At 47.8% G+C, this 15,477-nt stretch overlaps 1 long non-coding RNA gene across 2 annotated transcripts in view; it reads left to right on the top strand.

Moving 5' to 3' along the window:
• LOC120390816 overlaps positions 1 to 15,477 on the top strand; it is a 44,725-nt gene that overhangs the window by 6,350 nt on the left and 22,898 nt on the right. The window contains exon 1 of one of the 2 annotated variants that reach the window (XR_005591148.1): positions 11,065 to 11,140. The exons of the other annotated variant lie outside the window; for it this stretch is intronic. This is a non-coding gene — a long non-coding RNA (uncharacterized LOC120390816). Of the gene's footprint in view, positions 1 to 11,064; positions 11,141 to 15,477 lie in introns of those variants that run through there. 2 annotated transcript variants of the gene reach the window in all.

Below are 15,477 nucleotides of genomic sequence, written 5' to 3'. Positions count from 1 at the left end.
AAACTGGGACACAGGAACCTAAATCTGAGGTTTAAGTGCCTTTGTGGATCTGGGCCTACATGACTAGTTGAAAACAAGATATAAAAGTATTACCACATAAAGGAAATCTGGGAGCTTATGAAAGAGGAAATTGTGGTTTGGTCCTAGTTTTGGTACATCAGTGTCCACATAATAAAAAACAAAACAAAATACCATCTCCAAAGATGGTACTAATTTGAGAATAAAATAATTGGCCCATGATAGTAGTTCTAGAAGAGACGCTAAGGACAGGAAAAGGAACTATGACTCAAATGCTGCATCATACACATGTAGGTGGACTTCTATGCCCAGTAGAATTCATTACATTTAGTTGGGCTCTGCTAAAGCATAGGTCCAAACCATGCATTGCACTGGTTAGTGTATATTACAGTCCCCGCGGAGGATCCGAGTATGTCCTAGATCTTGACTGGAGCGTCTGGCAAGCTTTTAGCAGTGGAGATCCCTGGTTAAGTCTTAGGTGTTGGCAAAGATGGTGGTAGTAACACAAAATCCAGTCCAGGAACTAACTACTAGTATAGAAGAATAGAAAAGCTTATAATACTGCTGTTTTGCTTTCCTATTCTGTGGCTAATCAGGGCCAGATTCTCAGATGGAGTTGAAGGCAAGGAAGTTACACTGCTTTACATCTGCTGAGAATCTGGACCTCAGTGTCTTGGCCTGTCACTCTGATATCATTCACAAACATTACATTTGTTTACAAAAAATTATTGCAGCAGAATTATTCTATTTTAGTAATTTAAGAAAGAGATTTAATTTGTACTAAGTATTTTACCTTAGATTTGCCTCAAGACTAGAACTAATTCACTAGGGCCTTGTTACCGCTGTTATAGGCTGCACCTGTGGGGACAGGTGTCCACCTTGATTGGCATGAGACTATAAAAATGAGTCACAAGCCCTTATTCAGGGAACCTCATACTGACAAAGGGAATCTTAGGTAGCCTGATAGGAAAAATACTGAATAGAGCAGTAGTTATCAGGGAGCCTTAAAAGCCCAAACAGAGAACCCTCTGCATTGAAGAAGGAGCTAGGTGGGAACTCAGGCTCCAAAATCCTTGTATTGAGAGAGAACAATTAGGGTAGTTGAAGCAGAAAGAGCTGTGCACACAAAGGAATGTTAATGGAGTCCTGGCTTTAGAAACTGTTAGAGTTCTTAGCATAATATCAAGCTTGGGAAAGATATATAAGAATATCTTCACTTGCTTCAGAGGCAATTTATATTCTTGCTAAGATTATTTAAGATTTGGATGATACTGTTTGTAGGATCCTCTTCTAACCACCACCTTCCCAAGTGGAAATATTCAAACTCTGCTTATGTCTTAAGCTCTCTGTTGGCAAGTGTCATTAGAGAGGCTCAGACTAACAAGTTACAGAAAACACTACCTCCCCCAAACAATATGACCATTATATTTCTTAGGTTTTGAATCAATCAATTAAATAGAATTTCTGTTGGCATATCAGCTCACTGTCCAACTGACAATGATTCCTTGATGAAATTTAAAATAAAGGAAAAACTAATTTCAAACTAATATGCTAATTTAATAACTATTATTAACAATGTACAGTGGGATTTTCAAAAGCATTGACAATATAGAGCTTTTCAAAAGCTCCTAAGTGACTTTTAAGGGACTTGCAATCCTAAATCACTTAGGTGTTTTGGAATATCTCATCTATAATCCTTTTCATTATCCAGTTTGTATTGCTTTTTCACTTTTGAAACTAGTACAGGTTTCACAAGTTGCATTTTGATTTGATTTCACATAGATTAAAATTTAACATAATAGTAATTGCATTAATAGATCAAGATTCTGCCCTCGAGAATAATCTTCCGCGTCTAAAAACACTTTCTTTTCCTCTATGCATTTATTTAATGGATTCCATTAGAATAATTGATTAAAGAAAATTACTCCAACTGCAATTGTTGTAAGAGAAAACACATAAGAGTGTACTTCTCTTGTAATCTTTTCCAAAAAGCAAAATAAGTGGAAGAAAAATGAGCTTTATGCATATTTACTTGATTATCATGGGCTGATGACCCAAAAATGTGTTAAATTCAATAGCATAGATTTGGTTGTAGAATATTCTATGAGCTCCTATCTTACCCTTATGTCCTTCAGTTGTATTTGTCAATTTGATTTTGTCATTTTTTGGGGGGGGGAAACCTCTCATGTAAATGGAATATTGCACTCTACTAAAGCCAGAACAAGTGCTTAACTCATATGATGAAAATAATTAACTCAGAATGCTTATTTCTTGGGCATTCCCAAATACTTTTAAGCCTCCACTGGGATATCACTTGAATATATATATATATATATATATATATATATATATATATATATATATATATAACATTCTAATTCTTGGTGATGAATGAACAGAAGTCACATAGTCATACCACTTTATTCACAATTACCTGAAATCCATATTAACACATTTATTGACACTTCATGATCTTTTTATTTAACTAATTTAGAGTTATCTATTGTAATTTTCATCATCCAACAAATACATATCATAAGATTGAGGATTGCCCAAATTTATTTTAAGGACTACGTTTTCTACCTAAATGGCCTTAGTTGTTTTTTTTAACAGAAGAATTTATCCAAAGCTAACATCCTTCTAATAATACCAAATGGTCCATTTTTGACTCAAGAGAATTTCTTTCTACACCTACTATTAACTTGTGCAAAGATATGACTCAGCAGCAAATGGGAGTACATGCATGTCCCTAGACCAGGGGTCTACACCCGGTGGCTCACGGCTCGCCAGGGTAAGCACCCTGGCGGGCCGGCCTGGTTTGTTTATCTGCCACGTTGGCAAGTTCGGCCGATCGCGGCTCCCACTGGCCGCGGTTCGCGGTCCCAGGCCAATGCAGGAGGCAGGAAGCGGCGCGAGCCGAGGGATGTTCTGGCCGCGGCTTCCTGCCTCCTGCATTGGCCTGGGACCGCGAACCGCGGCCAGTGGGAGCTGCGATCGGCCGAACTTGCCGACACGGCACATAAACAAACCGGGCTGGCCCGCTAGGGTGCTTACCCTGGCGAGCCGCGAGCTACCGGTTGCCGACCCCTGCCCTAGACCTTCAGATTGAATTTCTGTAGTCTCTTCATACAAGATTAATGAAAAATGGATATATATGAGAAGAGAATAAACTCAAAAGATCCTGGTCAGTTATAAAAGATATTGTATTACCCCTGTGCTGACCTTTATTACTCTTAGTTCTATATTAACATGTAAAAAATAATAGTAGTATGAGATCATTAGAAAACACATGGTCTTTATAAACCTTTATTGTGTCTTCAGCAATTATGATCAAAAGTACTTTACAATATGTTTAAGATTAGATGGCCTGCAACACATCTGGATAGATATGTTGATAACTGGTCTAATAAATATAAAAACTTAGGGAACAAGGAATCATCCTTTTGAGAAAGCACTTATCTCCAGATAATTTGGTTTCTTTAGTATTATTCTGATTTATAAATGAGTGTTTTCAATTGATGTGATTCTTTATTCTATTTCAAAAAGAGTGATAGGAAAAGATGAATTCACAAATGGATGCCTACATTAGTAAACTAGTCACAGGGTAATTAGGGCAGCCATTATAATATCAATATGCAAGTCTGCTGAGAGGAATATCTATTTGATTCATAAAGTGAGCTCCATGTAACATGTCTTAGGGTGTCCCTGAATATAACTAGTCTTGATTGTCTACAATGACTTTTGAGTAGTCAAAGCTCTTCAATAATCAAGTTTCATGTTGCTAGTTTACATTCAGTTTTATTACTGCAATAAAAGCCAGACTTTCCTACTTAGGATAGACTTCTTGGTAAATATAGAGACCCAACACAACATTATTGCTAATGTCTGAGTTTACATAATGTGACAAAGTTCCTCCTCTACCTTGGTGGGTCCTGCGCTTATTTGGAAGATTTGCTCACCTCAGTGATCTTCCCCACAGTCTGGGTCAACTTCTCCTGTGTCTGATCAGGAGTTGGGAGGTTTGGGGGAAACCCGGGCCCGCCCTCTACTCCAGGTTCCAGCCCAGGGCCCTATGAATTGCAGCTGCCTATAGTGCCTCCTGTAACAGCTGCATGACAGCTACAACTCCTCACCACAGGGCCTTCCTCCTGGTGTCTGATAACACTTGCACTCCTTAGTCCTCCAGCTGCTCCCTGCTCCTCTCTCTCTCTCTCTCTCTCTCTCTCTCTCTCTCTCTCTCTCTCTCTCTCTCCCCCTCTCCTCTGGCTCCTCCCTCCCTGACTGGAGTGAGCGCCTTTTTAAACCCAGGTGCCCTGATTAGCCTGCCTTGATTGGCTGCAGGTGTTCTAATCAGCCTGTCTGCCTTAATTGGTTCTAGCAGGTTCCTGATTACTCTAGTGCAGCCCCTGCTCTGGTCACTCAGGGAACAGAAAACTCTTTCTCCAGTGGCCGGAAGACCTCCCTTTGACTCCTCTGCTGTAGAGGGTAGGAGGGAGGGAGGGGGCTGCTGCTGTTGCTGTTCCTGCTGGGCCCTCATTGCTGCTGCTGCTACTGCTCCGGCTGCTCCCCTGCTGGGCTAGACACCACCACCCATCCACTCCCTTTCTCTGCTATCCGCTTGCTGGCTGGCTAGTAGATTCCGCCCTCCCCCCACCTCAGTTGCTGCTGTTACTCCACCTACAGCCCCTTGCGGGGGGGGGGGGGCTGCTGGCCTGCTCCCCGAAGGAGGGGAGTGAGGGACCCCAGCTCCAGCCCTTGTTGCTGAGGGCTCCACCACCATCACCATCTTCTGCGCAAGGTCCCTCCTGCCTGGCCACCAGACCACCACCTGGAGCTGCTGTGTTTGCTACTGGGGAGCTGCTGGAGCCCCGAGGAGGAGGAGAAGAAGGAGAGGACCGCCTGCTGCTGGAGGACCTCATAGAGACTCTGCAGACCACCTCGACTGCCGCTGCCGGTCTATCTGTCACCGCCCCCGCTGGGGCACCTGCAGCGGCAAGTACCGGGGAGACCTCCACTGCTGCCACGTCTCTCGCCCCTTCCGATTCGGGGGGAGCCCCCCCAGCCGGTGGGAAAGGTCGGGGTGGGAAGAAGGGTAAGGGCCCCGCTAAAAAGACCAAGCCCTCCATGGCAGGGACTGCCCCCGCTGCCGCGGCCCCGCTGCCAGCCGCGGCATCCCTCCCCGCTGTTCCCTCTACCAGTTCCGCAGGTGTCCCTCCCCCAGCCCCCAGGGCATATGCTCAGGTGGCAGCGGCCCCCCCGCCTGCCGCTGCTCCTCCAACTGCCACTTCCGCTTCCATCTATAGTGGCCAGGGCCCCTTCCCCTCCTTGACCAGGAAGCACGGCGTCCGTTGCCTCCCGGTGCCCACCTCGCCCCACGTGGAGACCTACGTGCGGGCGTTGGCGAGGGTGATGGGGCCCACGGCCATCGTGGCGGCCCCCAAGATGTACGGGAAGGTAGTCTTCTTCCTGGCATCGGAGGCCGCCGCCCAGGAGGCGGTAGAGATGGGTCTGGCGGTGGGGGGGCGTGTTCGTGCCCCTTGAGCCCTTGGAAGACCTGGGGGTCCGCTTGATCCTGACCTCCGTCCCTCCCTTCCTGCCCAATGCCGCCCTGCTGCCCGCCCTTTCTGCCCTGGGGCGCCCTATCTCCGTCATCAACCCTCTCCCATTGGGCTGCAAGGACCCCGCCCTCCGTCACATCCTCTCGTTCCGCAGGCAAGTGCAGCTTCATCTGCCGCCGGCGGCGCGTGACGGAGAGGTGCTCGAGGGGTCCTTTGTGGTCCCCTACCAGGGAGCCCGCTACCGGGTGCATTATTCAACGGGGGAGGCCCGGTGCTACCTCTGCCGGGCGATGGGGCACGTCCGGAGGGACTGCCCCTTGGCCCGGCACGGAGGAGCGTCCGGGACCCCCGAGCCCCGGCAAAGCGCCGGCCCTGTCACCGCCAATGCCCCTGGCCACCCAGCACCTGAAGCTGCCCCTCCTCCTTCTCGGTCCACCGCTGTGGAGGAGGGTGTGGCGGAGATACCGCTGGGCGTGGGAGAGGGCCCGCCACAGGGAGACTCCTCCCTCATTCCTGTTGCCCCTCCATTGCCTCCCCGAGTCTCTAAGCCATTGCCCTTGCCCCCAGACCCAACCCTTGTTAGCCAACCCCCGGATGATGCCATGGAGGGCTGGTCCTTGGTGCAAGGGAAGCGGAGCAAGTGGAAGGCTCGGGCCTCGTTACATCTTTCAGATTCTGAGACCCCCCGGAAGAGCAGGAAAGGGGTCTCTGATGACGAGCCTTCCGCCTTGCCCCCTGACGATGCCCGTTTTGTGGTGCCGGCTGGGGACGACGTGGCAGCACCTGACGGCAACGCTGCCCCTCCTCCGGGGTCCCTTCCCAAGGAAGCCACCGAGGGAGCCCCTCTTGCCCCCTTGCTATCTGAAGCCCCTGTGAGCGCTGAGGTGGGCGTCGGTTCGGGTGTTGGCGGGGAGGGCCCTGGGGTGGCGGACGGCGATCTCCCCTCCATCTACGAGGAGATCGAGGCCCTGGGTCTGACCCCGGTTACACAGGGGGAGGACGACCCTTTGCTAGCGGGCCTCGATCTGAGTGACCTCACCTCGGTCCCCCTGTCCCCGGGTTCCCTTCCCCTGACTGCTGCTTCTGCTCCCGCCTCTGAGGGTCCCCTGGAGTCTTCCATCAGCCCGGCTGCAGGTGGCACCTCACTGACGGCCACCGAGCCCATTGGGGTGACGGCCAGTGCCCCGCTGCCCGGACCCGACTCCCAGAGAGTGTCCCTCTTGGGTGTGGAGCAACCGACCTCCTTCCCGGACGGGGACCCCATTGCTGACTTTCCATCTCCAGATGCCGAGGCTGCCACACCTGCCCTCGTGGCTGAGCCCGGCATCATTGAGGGTCCCCTACTCACCCCCCAGATCCCTGAGCCTGACCAGAAGGGGCCACCTTCCTGCGACCCGATTACTGGGGCTCAGGATCCTGCTTTTGCCCCTCTCCCCGATTCTCTTCCCGATCCCACCCCTACTCCTGACTCCTGCCCTCTCCCTCTCCCCGTTCTTGTCTCCTCCACCTCCCATGACGCCGTTGCTGCCCCTGGGGTAACTCCCCAGGGAGCGGCCTTAGTTGTTCTTCCCTGCCCTGACCCATCTGGGGCTGCTGTTCTCCTTCCGCCGCCCCCTGTTGAACCGGGGAGCGGGTCGGGCCACGTGGTGTCGGCCCGTCGGACGCCACGTCGAGGGTCTGCCCCCTGCCTGCCCACCTCAGTGGGCCACGGGGCTGTGATGGTGGCCCCGCTGGGGGACGGTCATCGGTCCATTACCCCGCCCCCCCATGCGCTGAGGGAGGAGCTGCGGGAGTTCCTTGAGGACGTCCGTGGCTCCCGTAACAAGGTCCAACTTGCGCTCCAGCAGTGGGGGGATTTCCATCTGATCCTCCAGGCCGCGAGGGCCCTCATGGGGGAGGGTAAGAGGACCGGGAAGCAGGCTGCCGCAGCCTACCGGAGGGTCTGCCTCTTCCGTAGCTCTCTACTCACCTACGGTGTTGGTCACGGATTGCTGCGCGGCCCAACGGAGGCCGTGGGCATGTCTGCCAGCGAGGATCCCCCCCAGCTTTCCTCATGGCACTGATCATCTTTGCCACTTTGAACGCCCGGGGCTGTAGGATGGGTCTCCGCAGGAGCCAGGTGCTCTCCTTCCTTCGGGACGGGGGGTACTCTGTGGTTTTCCTGCAGGAGACCCATATGGATCCGGCCGCTGAAGCTAGCTGGCAGCTGGAGTGGGGGGACAGGGTCTACTTTAGCCACCTCTCGGTTCGCTCGGCTGGAGTGGCGACCCTGTTCTCCCCCGACCTACGGTCCGAGGTGCTGGGGGTTGCCGAGGCTGTGCCGGGCCACCTGCTGCACCTCCGGGTCCGCATGGAGGGGCTTGTGGCTAATCTCGTCAACGTCTACGCCCTGACATCGGGCCCGGAGAGGTTGCGTTTTTATGAGCAGGCGTCCGCCTTCCTCGGCTCCCTGGATCCTCGTGAGTGCCTGGTCCTGGGCGGGGACTTTAACACCACCCTCGAGGAACGGGACCGCTCAGGGACCGAGCAGTGCCCAGCCGCCGCAGACGTCCTCCAGGAGATCGTCGAACACCACTTCCTGGTGGACGTCTGGCGCGACCACCACCCAGACGACGTCTCGACGTTCACCTTCGTCCGGGTAGAGGCCCATCGGTCGCGCCACTCCCGGTTGGACCGCATTTACCTATCATGTTTCCACCTTTCATGAGCCCACTCCTCCATAGTTTGGCCGGCCCCCTTTTCAGATCACCACCTTGCCACCGTGACGGCCTCTCTCTGCGCGGAGAGGCCGGGGCCGGCCTATTGGCACTTTAATAATAGTTTGCTGGAGGGCGCGGGCTTCGTGGCATCCTTCCGGGTGTTCTGGCTGGCCTGGCGAGGGCAGAGGCGCGCCTTTCCCTCGGCGCGGCGGTGGTGGGACCTGGGGAAGGTGCGCGCACGGCTCTTCTGCCGCGACTACACCCGGAGCACCAGCCGACGGAGGGATGTGGCGATAGAGCAGTTGGAACGGGAGGTCTTGGAGCTGCAGAGGCGTCTGGCCGCCAGCCCTGAGGATCCATCCCTCTGCGGAGCGTGCCGGGAGAAGCGGGAGGAGCTCCGGGCCCTCGAGGATCATCGAGCCCGGGGTGCCTTTGTTCGATCCCGCATCCGCCTCCTTCGGGAGATGGATCGCGTCTCCCGCTTCTTCTACGCCCTGGAGAAAAGGAGGGGGGCCAAAAAGCATGTCACCTGCCTCCTGGCGGAGGATGGCACCCCCCTCACGGATCCGGCGGAGATGTGCGGGAGGGCCAGGGCCTTCTACGCGGCTCTTTTCTCCCCGGATCCGACCGATCCTAACGCTTGCAAAGTGCTCTGGGACGGACTCCCGACGGTCAGCGTGGGCGACCGGGACCGGCTAGAGCTGCCTCTCACTCTGGCCAAGTTCTCGGAAGCCCTCCGTTACTTGCCCACCAATAAATCTCCGGGCATGGACGGGCTGACCGTGAAGTTCTACCGCGTGTTCTGGGACGTCCTCAGCCCAGACCTAGTCACCGTCTGGGCCGAGTCTTTGTGGGGTGGGGTCCTCCCTCTCTCGTGCAGGCGAGCCGTGCTCGCCTTATTGCCGAAGAGGGGGGACCTCCGCGATTTACGGAATTGGCGTCCCATCTCGCTCCTCAGCACGGACTACAAAATCGTTGCGAAGGCCATCTCGATGTGGCTAGGGTCCGTGCTGGCGGACGTGGTCCACCCGGACCAGACCTACACCGTCCCAGGCCGCACGATCTTTGATAATCTGTATCTGGTCCGGGACCTCCTGGAATTAGGGTGTAGAGATGGTCTGTCATTCACCCTCTTGTCCCTGGATCAGGAGAAGGTGTTCAACAGGATGGACCACGGGTATCTCCTGGGCACTCTGCAAGTGTTTGGCTTCGGACCCCAGTTTGTGGGTTTTCTCCAGGTGCTGTACGCTTCCGCGGAGTGTCTGGTCAGGCTCAACTGGACCCTGACTGAGCCGGTCAGCTTCGGGCGAGAAGTATGGCAGGGGTGTCCCCGCTCGGGTCAGCTGACGGGGTTGGTGCTCCGGGAGCCGGAGCTGCGGCTGGTCCTGTCGGCGTACGCCGACAATGTGCTTCTCGTGGTCCAGGACCCGGGTGACTTGGCGCGGGTGGAGGCTTGCCAGGCCATTTATTCAGCGGTCTCCTCCGCCCGGGTCAACTGGGTCAACCCTCTGGCCTGGTGGTCAGGGACGGGTGGCAGGCGAGCTCCCTCCCACCCACCCGCGCTTCAGGCCATCCAGTGGAGCGCGGGTCCGCTGCTCTATCTCGGCGTTTACCTTTCTGCCACGCATCCGTCTCCGCCGGAGAACTGGCATAGTTTAGAGGGCGGGGTGAGGGCGCGGCTCCGGAAATGGACAGGACTACTCCGGTGCCTCTCTCTCCGGGGGAGGGCGCTGGTGCTGAATCAACTAGTCCTGTCCATGCTCTGGTACCGGCTCAACACCCTGGTCCCGGCCCCGTATTTCCTGGCCAACCTCCAGACGGTAGTTCGCCTGCCCACTTCCTGGATACTAATAGGACCAGACTCCTGTACCCCACTGGTCTGGGTCTGTCACGATAAGGATACATCCATGAGTACAGCTGATCAAAGATTACAAAAGCAGCTGTTGGTGAATAGTTACTCAAATGCCAAACACCAGTTTAATTTGACCATAATTATTTGCTGTTCAAGACAATTCACCTGTTTAAGAAATAGTGTTTTTCATCATTGCATGTAAACAAAGCTATTCATAGCTTATTTGTTAATCATTATTTGTTGTTATCCTGTTTTTCCAGTTTAAGGCATCCAATCAGGAAGCAGAAACAATTTCATGTGACATATGTGGCCTACCACACACCCTGAATAATAGATAATGAACAGCCAAAATAAGCAATTTGCAAACATTCTCATATGTAGGATGATTTTTTTTCACAAACAATTCAGAGGATATTTAAGGTAAATGAATATAACAGCAGAAAACAGGGCTATTTTTGTGGGAGTACTGTTTCACAGTGAAAAATAATCAGCTCTGTTAATGAGCTAAAAAAGCTGAGTTTCTAAAACAATAAATAGAATTATTGTTTCAGCTACATACTTCAGCCAATTTTGTGGACAATAGGAATTTAAAGAAATGTGTACATTGTCCAGCGCATTGGAAGAGTGACTTCCCCCCCGATCCGTATGCAGAAACTGCTGCAAGCCAGGCTGTATATTTAGTGATTCAGTAGGTGTCATTCTTAGTTTGGTCAGTACTGAATCTTATTCTTTGGTATAGTTATAGGGGCAACATGCCATCTTTCAGATGAAGAGTAAAATAAGAGTCCTGATCACTTGTGGTTATTAAAGTTCCAATGGCACTTTTCACAAATGCATAGTTGGTAGCACCGGTGTCACAGCCAGATCCCAGTTTCAGTGCTTATTATTTTCTGCTTCCCTAAAATTTCCTCTGTGGTTTCAGCTGGATATAGTATTCTCTTACTTCTGATCTGAAATGGTGGTGTATTGTTGCTTTGTATGCAGTTGAACAGCTCCTCCTTTCTAACCTTGAGGTAAGTGTATTTCCTTGGTGCAAGAAATAATCCTCAGATATATGTTTGAGAAGAACATTGAAGTCCTTCAGAATGAAGTGTACTTTATAAATTTAAACTATGGTATTATTTTCTCAGTGTGTCAGGATTAGTTTCTGTTAATCCCTTCAACAACTTCAGAAAACTTTGCTTGTTAGTAGTGATTGAGAATTGGTCTTAGAGGGGATGGAGATGCTGCTGCATTGGCTGTGCCAATTCCCCTGTGGACTGACTATTCATACACACTGAGCTAGATGTGCATTTGGGGATTTCATTTTCCAGTGAACTGCTCACTCAGAGAAGGAATGAGCCCTGATCAGTCTATATATTGCAATGGAGGTAGCAACACTCATGGATTCAATTAAACTCACTCGATCACTCAGCAGTTCCTGTTTGTTAGCAAAGTTCTGCAATAGAAAAGGCTCAGTCGCTGACTCTCGCTTAATGATTTCCCACTCAACAACTTTCCCCTTCCTTCCAGAGGACATCTGAGCTTTCCAGTCTATCCTGTACCTGAACAACTAAAGCAGATTATTAATCCCTAGGAGATGCCTTGCACATTTGCACTATTCTCGTAATTACTTAGATCCCAGTCTGTTGATACAACTGTGAACTAAATACAAAATTCTAGCAATTAATAAAAGTTTATAAGAGGTTCTACAGCTTTCAAAACATGGAATTTTGGATTCAAGGAGGAGAAAAGCCTCTTTGTAAGGGTGGTTAAACGCTAGCCCCATGAGATGAAGACTACAAATATTCCAGTGGTTTCCAGGAACTTAGTAAAAATGAATAAGCTGGAAAACCACATTTAGACCATAATAGTCTCATAGTTGGCTTCCTGAGGAGATGCAGGCTAGAGATTTTGGGTTGATAGATGTCAGAGTGTCAAAGAGTGAACAGGTTTGATCATCATGCAGTTGGTATGACAAATCCTGGCGTGTATAATTAATAGTTTTAAAACAGCAGAAAAAGACAATAGTGCCTAGAGACTGGATGGACAAACAAGAAGAGAATCTTGTCAAAAGTTCAGTTAACAAAGGAGATTGTTTTCAAAGTTACATTGGTTACATCTTTTCAGACAAATTTCCATAAGTGACTTTGCAATTGCTATTGCTTTTATGTGTAAAATGCTTTGATACTTGGATAATGGGCAGCAGCTTAAGACTCCAAAATAAATAAAACAGACAGACAGAATTAAGGCTGCATGCAAGTTCCAAAAGAGAAGGCATGCCAATTTTATAATGCATTGCATTTGAAGGAGGCAGACAGAGCTGTTTTGCTATTAATGACTTTAAAAGTAGAGTTGGTCAGAAAAGGATAATCTTTCCTGTGAAAAAAATCTTTTGTTTTTCATCCTGAATCAGGAGCTGGCTCCTGGTGACCCACAGAGCAAAGTAGCAAGGGAAGGAACTGTCCAGCTCCCTGAGTAGCCAGTAGAGCCAGAAAGCCAGCTAGCTGGCTACCTGGTTACTCTGCTGCCCGCCAGTCAAACTGCCAAGGAGCCAGGTAGCCCGAGGAGGCAGGTGGGTGAACTAGCAGGAAACCTGCCTGGTTTCCATCAAAAGTTTCGACAGAACTGAAACTTTTCCATGGAACACTGTTCTGTCTGAAAATTTCCCACCTGATTTAAAAGCTAACAAGAAAACTAAATATATGGGGTTTTTTTAAGCCTAAACAATTTGGGCTTTATGAACACTGTGGACCAGATCCCCATCTGGTGTAAACTGGCATAGCTCCATTGACTTTAGTAAGTTAACATAATATATATGTTGCTTTGCTCCCCTCCTTCTGCCCCATTCTAGCTCAATAGTTTTTACACTAAAAATGTTATACCCATATAATGGGGGGACACCCCTCTCCATTCTACAGTACTTCTCCAAAACACTACATGTGCCAAGAAAGAGTAAAAGATTAACATCCACTAAGTTTCTTAATTTGTTAATATGCACCTTAGATCAAGACAATGTCTGTCTGAACAAGACTGGTACATATAGGTAGTTGGTTATTCCCATTCCTAAATGCTTCTCTGGGGGTATTTTATTATCCATGTCTGTCAGCTGAGGCTGCACATATTATGTCTAAGGTCATATCTATGCTACAGAGACTATATCAGCATAGCTATGTTGCCATAGCTATGGCAGTGTAACTAAAATGGTTAGGCGTATGGATTTTTCACACTCTTCAGCCTGTAGCTATGTCAGCCTAAATTTTATGCATACACAAGCCTAGGCAAATCTTTGTAGAGTTTAGCTCTATTCATATATTTAACACTAGTTCACTTTGGAAATCTGGCCATTGGATGTCATTTGGTTACAAATATCTTTTACATGTCCAAGCTGTGAACATTTTAACATGTAGGGGCTGATTCTGACCTCTGAATAGTGTAAATCAGCAGTAAACTCACTTAAATCAATGAGTTTATAACAGTGTAAAAGTGGCATAAGTGAGAGCAAAATCAATCCATATTTTTTAGGGGTAGCAAACGTTAATATTTTCTCTCACTTATTGATTCTGGTAGCCAACATCCTATACTGAAAGAAGAGATGCACAATAGAGCTGGTTGGAAAAACTTCAACAGAACCATTTTCCACTGGAGAATGCAGTTCTGACAAAATTGAAATTGTTCACAAAATCATGTTGATTTTTCCAAAAATTCATTTTGGAGAAAAACTAAGGAAAAAATTCCTACAATTACAAAATAGCTTGTTTTGGAATGAAAATGTTTTGGTTTTTCACTTTGAAATGAATGTTTATTTTTTTAAATTTATTTTGTAATATATATTATAATATAAAAAAGTTAAAATCAAAACAAAATGTTTGTTTTGTCAAAACATTTCCATTTACCTGAAACTTTTTTTAACAGAGAATGTAGAAATGTGGAGGTTTCTTTCCAATTTGGAAATCTCAAAATCATTTGCAAATTGGAATTTCCATCCTTCATTCAACTCTAATGCAGAAAAAAGGATATCAGGGCCTGGGACCTCTAATATTTTAACTATTTAATAGAAAGATGTTCATTTATAACTGGGTACTGGAGCAAAGTTCTCAATGATTAATAGAATTCAATAGAACATTTAACCAATGTTCAGTCTGATTAAAATAATCAGACCCCATGTGCCTTAGAGGAAGGTGGATCAGGCCTAAGTTTAAAAGCCTTATTTTGATTGAGTGAAGACCTAAACAAAACCTGAGAAAAATACATTAGGATGAAGTTTTTCAGTGACATTAAGACCTATAAGTACATAAACACCAGATTAATTTAATAATTATGTAGTATTGAACAAATGTTACCTATATTACACAATATAGAGTCCAGAAATTGAGATTAGGTTCACAAATCCTAGATTTTATGCAATAGTATTGACATTCATATGGTTCACATTTTCATTTTGGGGTTATTCTGCATGTGTTTTGTTGGGCCATTGAAGTATTTCAGAATATTAAAGATGATTCAGAACCACAAAAAAGTCATGATTTCCAGTCTGCATTTTTAATCCAACCTTTGAGTTGGGGGAAAGGAGCTGAGGTTTCAGTAATGTCAACAAAGAATATAATTAGTATTAATTTATGGTGTGAACCATAGTAATATTATTGCCAGTTTCGAGTCCTTTGCAGTACTCCTTACTCTTCCAGAATTCTCACTAATGTCACTAGGAGATCTCTCAGAATGAGGGGAGCTGCACACGATCCTAATACAGTATATGTGACGTGATGGGGGAGATTTCTCAAAAGTTGCAGTGACTTTTGCTTCTACAACACCCAGGTCTTCTTGAAATTCCCATGCATTTTCTTCTAACAAGTGCACTTAAAGTGTTTTGTCTTGATTTTGCTTAGTTGCGGGGGACATAGCCTGGGTGCATCTTGCCACAAAATAATTTGTTTCAGGGTTTGCAAGTGCTATAGTTTCGCAGCATAACGTCAGTGACCAATAGGAGCAGATATTTTACCACAATGAATTCAAATAATAACACAATTTGATCCAGCAGTTTTGACTCAGTCGGAACCACCTTTGAAATACTGACTTACTGTACTATTGAGACTACAGACATATAGATTAGAAAATGAGTCTAGTGAAAAATAGATGTAGTTGTATGAGGCAGATGCTGATCTTTGTTACATTAATATAAATATAATATAGATAATATACAATGGAAATAATATAAATCTGTAGTAATGTCATTGGCTTCAAGAGAGTTATTTTGGATTTACATTGGTGTAGCTGAGGTAAGAATCAAGTCCCCTATTTCCTTGTGACTCTGAACCAGTTTTCATGCTGTCAAAATAATATTAATTGGTGGAAAAGGAAATGGAGAGATAAC

Source organism: Mauremys reevesii, linkage group 1 (genome assembly GCF_016161935.1).
Source record: "Mauremys reevesii isolate NIE-2019 linkage group 1, ASM1616193v1, whole genome shotgun sequence".
NCBI classification, from domain to species: Eukaryota; Metazoa; Chordata; order Testudines; family Geoemydidae; genus Mauremys; species Mauremys reevesii.
Note: the sequence above shows the minus strand (reverse complement) of the source record. Positions and strands in the feature narration are given on the sequence as shown.